Source organism: Apostichopus japonicus, chromosome 17 (genome assembly GCF_037975245.1).
Source record: "Apostichopus japonicus isolate 1M-3 chromosome 17, ASM3797524v1, whole genome shotgun sequence".
NCBI classification, from domain to species: Eukaryota; Metazoa; Echinodermata; class Holothuroidea; order Aspidochirotida; family Stichopodidae; genus Apostichopus; species Apostichopus japonicus.
Window position 1 is genome coordinate 24,117,673 of NC_092577.1, and position 11,596 is coordinate 24,129,268.

The 11,596-nt window shown below is 37.9% G+C and overlaps 1 long non-coding RNA gene across 1 annotated transcript; it reads left to right on the forward strand.

The window, feature by feature from the left end:
• Positions 1 to 3,341: 3,341 nt before the first annotated feature.
• Positions 3,342 to 9,342, forward strand: LOC139954889 (uncharacterized). Its single transcript, XR_011788229.1, has 3 exons — positions 3,342 to 4,147; positions 5,575 to 5,738; positions 6,246 to 9,342. It is a non-coding gene; the product is annotated as an uncharacterized lncRNA (long non-coding RNA).
• Positions 9,343 to 11,596: the final 2,254 nt, after the last annotated feature.

Consider the following 11,596-nt stretch of genomic DNA (forward strand, 5'->3'; position numbering starts at 1 on the left):
GAACAAACCACATAGAATGTGTGCTTTATTTAACCAGGGGGATCCGTTGTAACGACATGTTATGATTATGAATCCGAGACATGGTATCCTAGTACCACTGTAGGCAGAAAGTTTGATATTGACTGGCTTTACATGTGACCTCCACTGGGTGTGTCCGTACATCTGTTTGATTATTCGCAGAGGTAAAGTATTACCGTTGGCACCTGTGGAAATTTGAAGTTTAAGGTGGTGTCGCCCTCTTAAGCTGGGGCACATAACATCAAGTGCGCTAAATGCTTCAGCTCTTGCTGACTATCATGCTGACTTTCTACCACGGTTTCTGGGATTAAATCTTTTGTGCTTGTCAGATGGTGTTTGTTTTGTTTTGTGAAATATTTGTCACCCTGTTGTCCATTTTCCATGCGTTTTGGTTTACGGCACATTCTAGCCCAATGACCCTTGGCGCCGCATTTCTTGCAAGTATCATTGTTTTGGCGGATGGGAGAGCCCACAATTTCCACATTTTCTGGTGGAATTAACCAAACTGATTGAAGCCCCAGAATCTAGGTTTTGCAAACATTGTTTACCTGCTATTATGGCTTCATACTTCCGCCCCTCAGTGAGGACTTTGTCAAGTTCATAACCTTTAGGTTTGTCTAGCAGATCTCTTTGAAATGCCTCGCATTTGGCAGAAGCTATTCTTACTCGATGACTCTCTCTGACAATTCAGTGTCAGTAAAATCACATTCTTTAGCATGATGGCGACAACGGTTAACAAATGCATCCAACGGTTCATTATTTTGTTTATATGTCATTAATTTTCAGTTGAGACTCAAAGAGGGACCACAGTTTTGTAGGGTCATTCTGGTCTGTTGCTGATACCACCAACCGCTATCTTTGTATTCATAGCCTGTTATACAGTATCAGTTATGCCGTGATCAAGAAAACATAACTCTATTCTATGTTTGAATAGTTGGAATTCTTCTCCTACATCAGTGGCAGACCAGTTCATATCATGAAATTTGGCCATGATGTGGTGTACCGATCAACAGACTGGAGAACATAAATAATAATACACTTAGGGAATATATATGTTGATATTTCATGGTAGCCTATGTAAAATACCCTGGGCAGGCCTACCTCAGGTCTATATTGAGAATTGTTTGAGAATACGATTACAGTCCACGAGACCGAACGTCCGCGAGACCGAAATTGAGAAAAGGTCCGCGAGACCTGTCAAGCTAAATACAGTAGTCAGTAACATGTTGTCTCTTTACTCTGGTTATCACTAAGCATCCACTGTTCATAGCATACTGTACAGTACTGTCCTTCTTGAAAGTCATATGGTTATGGCTAAAAATGGTCACGGTCACACTGAATTCCTGAATTCGAGAATAGCTAAGGATAGTGTGTGTACAGTGACGTCACGGTCACGCCGAATCCGAGAATAGCATAATTCGCTCAGTGTTTCAGGCACATGTTCACTTAAATGCAAATAACGTTAGAACTAGGCTAAGAATAGTCACACAAATATCACCACGTTACACACGAACATCAACAGGTGTAACATTAGGCCAAGGCTAGGCCTATGTCAAGTTGGATAGCCTACCTGCAGTGCTACCGTGCGTACGAACAGCACCAGGCCTACCGAATTCGAGAATAGAATAATTTGCTCACTGTTTCAGGCACATTACTTGAATGCAAACTGAAGGGCCGATTACACAACTCCCCAATCGTAGTCACACGAACATCACCACGTTACACACGAACAGCAGCAGGTGTAAACATTACGCCAAGGCTATGCCAAGTTCGGATATACTATATAGCCTACCGTACGAAGGAGCGCAAATATCACCTAAAACACAAAGCTCACGATGCGAAAAACAATCTGTAATCGATATTTCAAGATGATTTATTCCTAAGTTACCAAAACGCGACAATTATACTAAAACTAAACCCCCTTAGGACAATAAGAAAAAAATATGATGTCGTTTCCGAAAATTGTAGTCTAACCGAGCAGCAGACGACTGAGAAGAGTGATTTCAAACAATTATAAGCTTAGCCAAATTACAGTAAGGATGACAGAAAATTTACTTTGGTTCTGACACTATAACACATTTGCATGCTGCTAAGTACACAACATATCCAATTCAAGTACAATCTCCTGTGGGATGAGTAGAGGTATTACAAGCCATTTGACCTACTTACCACAACTCCTTCCTCTTGTGTTTCAGACAGTAAGCAGTTAAATGACAATACATATTATAAACTTGATACTTATTGTGGTTGTCATTGTGGTTAACGAATGTATGCATGTAATGCTTACCCATCGTGGGTGACACTTGTTTCATTTTAAAAGCCAGGTGGGTCTCCATTGTATGAATTTATCCAATCTGCAGCTGCTACATCATAATCCTAATTTTAAGCGCCCCATCTATCAATAACAAACCAATGTAAACAATTAAGTTCAATTATATTTTCACAAATAATTTGGCTGAATGCATTCCTCTAAATGCAAGTTCATTTATGCGTAAATAACAGACGGCCAAAAAAATGAAAGGGCAAAATTATTAAAACATACAAAGTTAGACCCACATGCATTAGTTCATAGGCTACCACTGATGAGACCACTTGTTATATTATATTTTATCAAAATAATACTGCATGTTATTGCAGAGCCTAACGTTATGCTATGTCTGGTAAAATATATAGCCGAGCAACATAGGCCATAACTCCAGTCTTAGGTCCCATTGCTTTTCGATCAGTATAATGAATTCAAGAGGGTCCATTCCCAGCGAACACAGAAACGTTTCGTCTTTCGTTTTCATAACGTTATTTGTGCTGTCATAAATATGTCAGGAAAACGTTTTCATATCTCCTAAAAACGTGATGGCGACGATTTTATAACACCACATTTAACGTTATAAATACATATTTTAGAGGTATACATAAAGGTGCTTTTTACGTGCAAAGAATACGGAAACGGACCAAAGGTCAACAACCAAAAACAATCTGTCTTTAAAACAACCACCACAAACCACCACAAACACAAATCTCTCACTAACGTAGCGTTTAACGTGACGTAAAAAAGGACACGGACCCAAGGCCAACACAGAAGCAAAAACAATCTGTCTTTAAAACAACCAACACAAACGAGCACCTGTAAAACAACCACCAAAAACCCAACTGAAACCCAGAAACACAAATCTCTGGGATGAGGGGTACCCCCAAAAAAGGCCTGTCGTATACTATCGGGACGGCGCTCCCGGATGAAATTTGAGTGAGTCAGTTGTCGTTACATAATATGGGTGGCTTTTTTTCTGTTTGTGTTTTTGGGTTTTGCTTCTGTTGGCCTTGAGTCCGTGTCCTTTTCAAGTCACGTTAAACGCTACGTTAGTGAGAGATTAACCAAAAATGCAGCCCAGCAAAATTAAAGTCTATTAATATTACATATTAAGCTGTAACCACATATCCTACCCTTAACTTCAAACTCCCAACACCACACAAAATTCTAACAACATGAATTTTGTAAGAAATAAAGATCAGTCAATTAAATAGTGTGTTTGCCCAGTTGGGCCCCCTTGAGTAAGGAAAATCCTGACAATAGCCCATTTACAGCCCAGATACCAAAACAACGGTTATTTTACTCTTGCCATTTTGGGGTTAAAACCTTGTTACAACTATCATTTTCTGATGCAATAGCGGTTTATGAAGTCAAGTTTTTTGGGTATAAAAACTGTGCTCCTTGCTGTGGGTAAACGCAGCAATGGCCCAGCTATAGCCCAGCAAAAATTGAACAAAAAATTACATAAGAGGTAAAGGAAATCAATAAAATCATGGAAAAATTGTTGTCACAATCCTACAAAGCCATAAGCCAGTCTGCTTGTTCCCACCACCAAAAAATCAGCTTCTCATGCAAAGATTAAACAAGGTATGCATGGTTTCATTTTCTTCCATAGCATATCAGTGAGTCAAGCCCAGATAGAGAGCCAGCGAAGGATTCACAGAGGATGGGGTGCAATTTCGGGTGTCCTTGGAATATCACGAACAACATTATACAGAAGAAGTCAGCTTCAACTGAGAACAAGCCAAGGTAGCAACTACAGTGACATCACTGCCGAGGAGCTAGACAGGATAATGGATATCCTGAGAATATCCCCAAATGCAGGTAATTATTCAACACTAGGGTGTGGTTTCACTTGCTTAAGTAGTAAAATCGTGCCAATGAGTAGGCAAATGGAAATGAAATCCTAAAAATTTGCTTTCTTTAAGGTGCTGTGATAATGGACGTAATATATTCATGTCTAAATTTGTTTTTCTGTCGACGACTGGTGCCTTCACTTATCGTACTTAATTGACAGCTTATCAAGGTCACGTATGGCAAATTGCTTTGGCATGGGCATCATATGGGAAAGTATGTTATTTTTAATGGCGTAATTTAAGTAACATGATTACAAGAGACAATAGTTGTTGGATGATATACATCTTACAAATTATTTTTGGATTTCATAGCATTCAAAAATTTTAACATTTACAACCAGTATAGTCGATTTCAAACAGATCTGTTTACAACTAGTTTGGGTTACTGATTGTTTGTCATATCGGAAAATGGAAATGATCATAATGAGTACAACCTCCAGGTCAACAGAGAGGGAACTAAACATAAAACACAAAGGGAATGCAGAAATGTATGAAGTTGGAACGCTTCTTTTGACAGTATATAGTGAGGGTTGATGTTAGCAGGTTGCTGCATATCTGATTTTGAAGGGAAAAAAGGCATAAGCTCTATGAGTATGATTTCCACAAAATGTAGTAATTGGAAGTGATAAAAGTACATATCATCTCTTTTATCTGGAGAAGCATGTATTGTAATATTGTGACGAGCCCGGCTCCTCCGATAGTGATACTATATCGGGACTCGCGATAGAAAGGTACTGGGGTTATCTTGATGCCGTATTTATGCTTCTTCAGATGTCTCGAACGGGAGAAAACGATGAGTTCACAGAAAAACAATTTGACAAGATCGGATTTGATTAGTGATTCGGTATAATTTCTTCTCTGTCGATTCTCTTTACAAATAAAACTAAATTACAATGATTTGACTTGACTCCGTCAATTAAGCAATTAGAAGTGATAAATTTCTGACGGAGTAATAAACTTTCGGCCCCATTTATACCTTACTTCTATAAAGTCCCACTGCGCATAATCAGTAGGCAGCCAATAACCTGACCATCCTGTATTAACTTAACGATATAAAAATAAGTGCGCTGGCACTGATCTGCCCTCATTGGTTGGGAGTTTGGAAGTCCCTCCCTTTTCTATGGAAACTTCCATACCACGTGAGAGCACCTTCTCGAATGTTCCACAGACATAATGGAATCTATTTTGGGAAAAGGCCCTGTACCAAAATTCAATAAGATAGTTAAAACTTCTCGTGGGAAAACTGAATCCATGACCTAGATAAATATATAAGAGGCCTGTAAGGTGTCTCGATGGAGTGTTTCGGTAACATCAAAGAGATGGTATCACTATTTCATAACAGTATGCCTGTTCAATGACGTTAGATACCACTGTAAATACAATTTTATATTACAGGAGAAAGAATCGTCATTGCAGCTTTGAGGGGCCGAGCAATCTGCATCAGAAGGCAAAGGCTACGACTGGCCCTCAGACGTATTGAATCCTGTTGGGAGAATACTCAGAAGAACACGTTCCATAGTTAGAAGAACATACACTGTTGCTGGACCCAATGAAGTTTGGTATGTTTCCTTCATGCACTAGACCGAGTAATTTTCTCAGAGAGAGATTTTATGGTAAATGTTATGGTACGTTAACTTGACTTCAAGCAGATCTACTGAACACAAAAATTACATGGACTTTCATTCGGCTTGGTTAAGCTTGATGTACTAAACAAAACTTCTGTAACCTGTAGGAAGTCATTGTGAATAAATGGATTGTATTAATCCATACTATGATGCACTAAAGATAATTGTTTCCATTTTTCATGTATTAGGTATTTCAGGATCATTAATCACCGGCCCCTTTAAAGGAAGAACACACAGTTTTGTTAGGCTTCTGTACATACATACAAAAGTCAATGAGGAGCTTGAAGAACCCTTATAGATTTTTCATGTATTTGTTGTTCATGCCTGCATGTATGCAACATCAACATAATGCAGTATGTTGGTTACATATCCGACAACCTATAGTCCCCAATGATAAAGACACTAACAGATGTGTTTTACTGATTATGTTGTTTCTTCCAGGCACCTACATGGGAACCACAAAGTAGTTCGTTGGCGTTTTGTCATCCATGGCTGTGTGGATGGCTACAGTAGGGTCATTATTTACTTATGCTGTACTACAAACAACTTGGCAGCAACTGTCCTCAGACTATTCCAAGAAGCTACAAATTCATATGGCATACCATCGAGAGTGAGGACTGACATGGGTGTAGAAAATACTGGTGTCGCTCGTTTCGTGATTCAGGCAAGGGGTTTCAACAGAGGCAGCATAATGACCGGTTTGAGTGTCCACAACCAAATAATTGAAAGGCTGTGGGAATGAAGTAAACCAACGAATTGGCTCTGTTTTCAGATAAATTTTCTTTTCCCTTGAAGAAAACCTCCTTAACCCCCTTCATGAAGTTCATATGTATTGTTTACACTTTGTTTTCCTCCAGGCTATTAATGAAGATATATCAGAATTTGTCAAAATCAATCTCCACTTCAGCTGTGGGATTCTGGTACTCTAAACAGGTTTGAAAGTAATTCCACAGGGGTCAGTAGCATCTTGTCTGATGACCATGGTAATGTAAATGAAGATCAATGGTATACAGTGAATGAAGCAGATGAGAGAGGGGTAGTTATTCCACAAAGCCAGGTTGATACAGCTGATACACCACAGCTAGGCAAGTACTTGAAAACTTGATGATTGCTTGTTCCATGATTAGGAATAACTCCTTTATTGTAATTATTTGGGAGCTAATGATTGAATTTTGGTTTCTTACTATTTTATTTTTTTTACACTATATGTATTCCATATTTACTTCTGTACCTGGTATTAGCTGTTGTTCCAACGCAATGAGGAAGGTGTCCCTATAGCTCTTACTGGCAAAATTGTGACCTCTGGTTGGCTTTTCTAAACAGGAGTAGAATATTTTTTTCCACATCTCATCCTTCCAATTGTTTCATTTAAGGAAATATGAGTTATCTTGTTTTGAATACATTCAGATCTATTGTAAATATTTTATAATCACAGGACATCCACTATAGTATTTTTTCACTGCATTAACCTATTCACTTTGATCCATGATGTAATCAGTCTCATGATGTAATCAGTCTTCAGACATAACAGCTTATTCATAGCCCCATGCCCATTTTCCGTGTGCACAAACCGTTACAATACAGGATTATCGAGGCAATAAAACCGGATCTCCTAGTACCTTGTTAGGTAGATGCCCCCTACTGTGACCCACATACACCTTGTGACAAGATCCATCTTCATATGCATGACTGCATCCTGAATAAAATTCACTGCAATGAAATGTCAGTTTATGGCCTTGGGATGGTAACAATGTGTTTAAATTAATTACTAAGTGTGTACACAATTTGACCCAGGTACCAATAATGAAAATAATATTTATACAACCATACCTGTCTAAAATGAAATGTGCACTGCACAGTTTTGTCATGTGGCTTTCAGGACAACACTTTACAAAAGATTGGTGCAAATGTTCATGACAAACAGTCAAATTAACAAAACAATGAAGGATAGATAACAGATAGGAAATTTATTATAAGCACACTTTGAAATATGACAAGAGTTGAGATTGTTTGAGAAGAGCATGCAAAGAATAAATAATGCATATACGTTGGCATTTACAATGAGCCCCAAGTATGAGAAGTAATGTAAAAATGTAGAACTGTTTTTTTTTTTACAAAAACAATATTTGATCATTCAGCTGTCATTTATTAGCCACTTCAGTGTGATATAATTGATTCCAGCGGTGAAAGACAAGGATATACTTGGGTCATACTTCACTGCCAGCACATTATCTGTAGAACAATGAATACACATTTATATTCCTAAATGTGAAAGAATGCCAAAATGCATTGTAGGTTCTATGATGTAACATAGTAATATTTCTAAATTTGTTATACTCAATGGGTGTAAGATATACTTGTTCTTTGATACAGCGAAAAGCATTAGATGTGGCGATATATTCCCAACTTCGCTGCTGACCAAAAATGGATAGACTTCTTTACTCGATATGATACATCAGCATATCAAATTCATACCCACCATGTATAATTATAATCACTATACTGTTTTCAATATTTACAACTAGATTTGGTCGACTCCTGCAAGTGACCACTGCTTCGAATAATATTGACCACCTGCTGTGGATGACCTTTTTTTATTGACCTGTGCTATATCTTACCTCTGGCTAGTTTCACACACAATTTTATTCACTGTATGTTCACCAAGTTTTGCCCTTCATCTTTCATGTGTTCTCATAGATTGCTTACTTGAGTGATCTCTCAAAGCTTAAAGGAGAATAAGAATATGTAAAACTATACCATCTTTTGGTTGTGTTTGATTCCACATGTTGACACATCTTGTATTGGACCTACTAATAGTACTTATCTGGGACGTGGGCTCCTCATTTGAAGGTATGGAAAGTCCTTGAAACATGCATCATTACTAACCATGAGGTGTCTTTCCTTCTAAAAATCTGTTACACACTCATTCTTTGCTTGATTACATCTTATCACCCTAGGGAGGAAATGAAACACACTATATTGTCACCTCATATAGGCAGCCCTCAAATCTGAGCGAGTGATTGACAGTACCAGATGTACTTTCTGGAAATCCTCATACTCTGCCATAGCAACAGAGCATGTAGTAATTATGAGACTGTAGGTGTAACCAGAGAGGTGTAACAATAATTCAAAAGAAAGAAGATTGCATTAGCCTATGATATTGAATTTCTGCTGCCAGTATTTGCACAGGGATGTTAATATTAGGCTAAGCGAAACAATTGCCTCTACTGTACAATGGAGGTAAAAACAGACCTCCATGACTGTACTATCACCATGGGGCTATCTGCTCTGATTTAGCTATGGCAGGTATTGCAGGAATTGGTCACTGCAGGCAGCCTGTTGTGCCAAGGACGAAATGAGGAAGTTGCTGCCCTCACAGCATATGTAATTTTCTACTCTTACCTACTAAACTCCATGCCAACTGCTTAGTATGTAAAAGATCGAGAAAAAGAATAACATCACAATTTCTAACACCGCAACACAGAACACATAGTAGAAGGATTTAAGGATGTTACTTTGTTTCACATATGTAAGAAATATGTACATGTATTCCTAAAAGTTTGCCTTGAAACGTTTCTTCGAAACTTTTCTACAACTTTTCAGTCATGTTTTTGATTGCAGTAATTTGTAGGATATGCTACAGTGCCATTGGTAACTGGTACTTGCCTGCAGTGATGTGAGATGACTGTGGCTTTCACATGTGGTAATACCAATGGGTTATTAATCTCATGTAAACTCCTTAGTAATGCCTTTGAGTTAATTTAGCATATTATTTCCTTTTACTTAACGAATGGTTTCCAAAGACAATTCAATGACACATGCAGGTATACAGAACTGCCTTCATTAATTGATAAATATGGACGGGGGATATCCCCCCTCCCCCTGCTTGCACATTATACACCTGAGGCATACTTGGTATCCATTGTTGAAAATAGAAAATTAGGACGGGGGAAGACAGAGGGTTCCTGCTCCACTTTTACCCACCCCTCCCCCAGCCATTTTTTGGTTTTTGTTTTGTTAACTTTGTTCTTGAGTAGGCCTAATACCGTGTACTATAATTTTTGAAATTCCCAGGGGCTGTTCAATATCTCACTTTTTATACAAAAAGTTTTAATACTGATGAAATTCATTCGGCATGGAGTTGCACTGGCTTTGGATTGCTAGGCTTTAATCACAAAGTCTTTACTGAATTTTTAAATTAGTATGCAGGCTAGCCTTCTGTTTCATTGTTCTGAGACATCATGATGGATACTTGTTGGTTTGCGAAATAAGAGGAGATACAGTTTGTAAGTTTATGCTGATGTATTCAGATAATATTGGGTGACAGCAGATAGCTACTCTTCTGATAACAGCCCTTTGTTGTGTCTACCAAGTTTATTCTCAAAGAAGAAAGGTTCCATATACTGAGAGAGCTTTATGTTCCATAATATAGAAAGAGCTTTTCTTTAAAACTATTTACTACCTACAGCCCATTCCTTCCATCAATCTCCTTGGACTGACCAAGAAATTAATACCTCCTTTGCTGTGTGGATGTGCACTGGACCAGATTAATCTGTGCACTGGACCACACTAATCATGGAAGAGGTGATAAAGTTCTAGAGAGGCTGATGCTACATAAACTAGTGGTTTTCATATGCTAAGATACAGTGATATTCAATTTCAAACCTCAAGTGACTTATACCAGGGAGCTGCTATGTGTTAGAGTAGCAGTTCCATGCTTATACCATGGAAGTATTACTTGCATGCTTTTACCATGGGTTAAGTGTCCATTTATCATTAAAGCCTATATTCTGTGTATTGCAAGGTTTACACATTTTCACTCTATTTACACCGGCATGGGGCAATTTTAACAATTACATATGTAAAATGAATGTGTTGGAAAGCAACTTAAAGCAGCATTTTGGGTCCTTTTTATGATTTTTCTCAACCTCGCTGACTCCACGATGCCATTAATCTATCTATTCAAATCTAACTTCAAATGGTGGCATAAAAATCAAAAACTTTCAACTTTATTTTTCTCCAAGATATTTTCGTTGGGATCCCAATAAACCTTGCCCATAATGTTAATATTTAAACACTACGAACATCATTGAACAATACGTAATACAACACCAAGCTTGATTTGTGTACAGTCTATATGGCAGTTGTACCAACGCAAAGTTTTTAATCTATTTTTAGCAACGGCTCATAACTAAACCTGCATCTCTGATTGGTTGAATTCAAACTAGTGGGTTGGGGGAACTGTATGCGATTAATTTTAAATGTAGAATTTGTCGGTGGACACTTTCTCATTATCTGCAAATATCCCTAATTACTTGGCAGGCAACAACTTGGCTAATATTTTAGTTTGCTGCTTTGTGATTGATGTATGTAAAAAAAAATCGATGGACATGTCAAAAACGTGGAAAACTACGACATAATGCACAAGGCTGCTTTTAATACTGAGACATGTATTAAATAACTCCCACTTATATGTCCACCTTTCTGTGGCTCTGTGACAGAACTACTACAAGTTCCAAATTTTACAAGTGGCAGTTCCTGTTGCAGTTACAGTAACTTATTTTACAATTTGTTTCTTTGGCACATATGCATTTACTTTAAAAGTTAAGGTTTGCTTACCCTTTCAAAGGATATTTAAAACACTGATATATTTTCAGAAAGCACACAATATACATAGCAAACTTTGTCATCCTATAAATTTTGAGGTATCTGCAAGACTAAAAGTGAATGTGCCCCATTGGTATGACCTGTAGCAAGTCTAAGTGACTTTACATGCTGCCTCCACGGGTGAG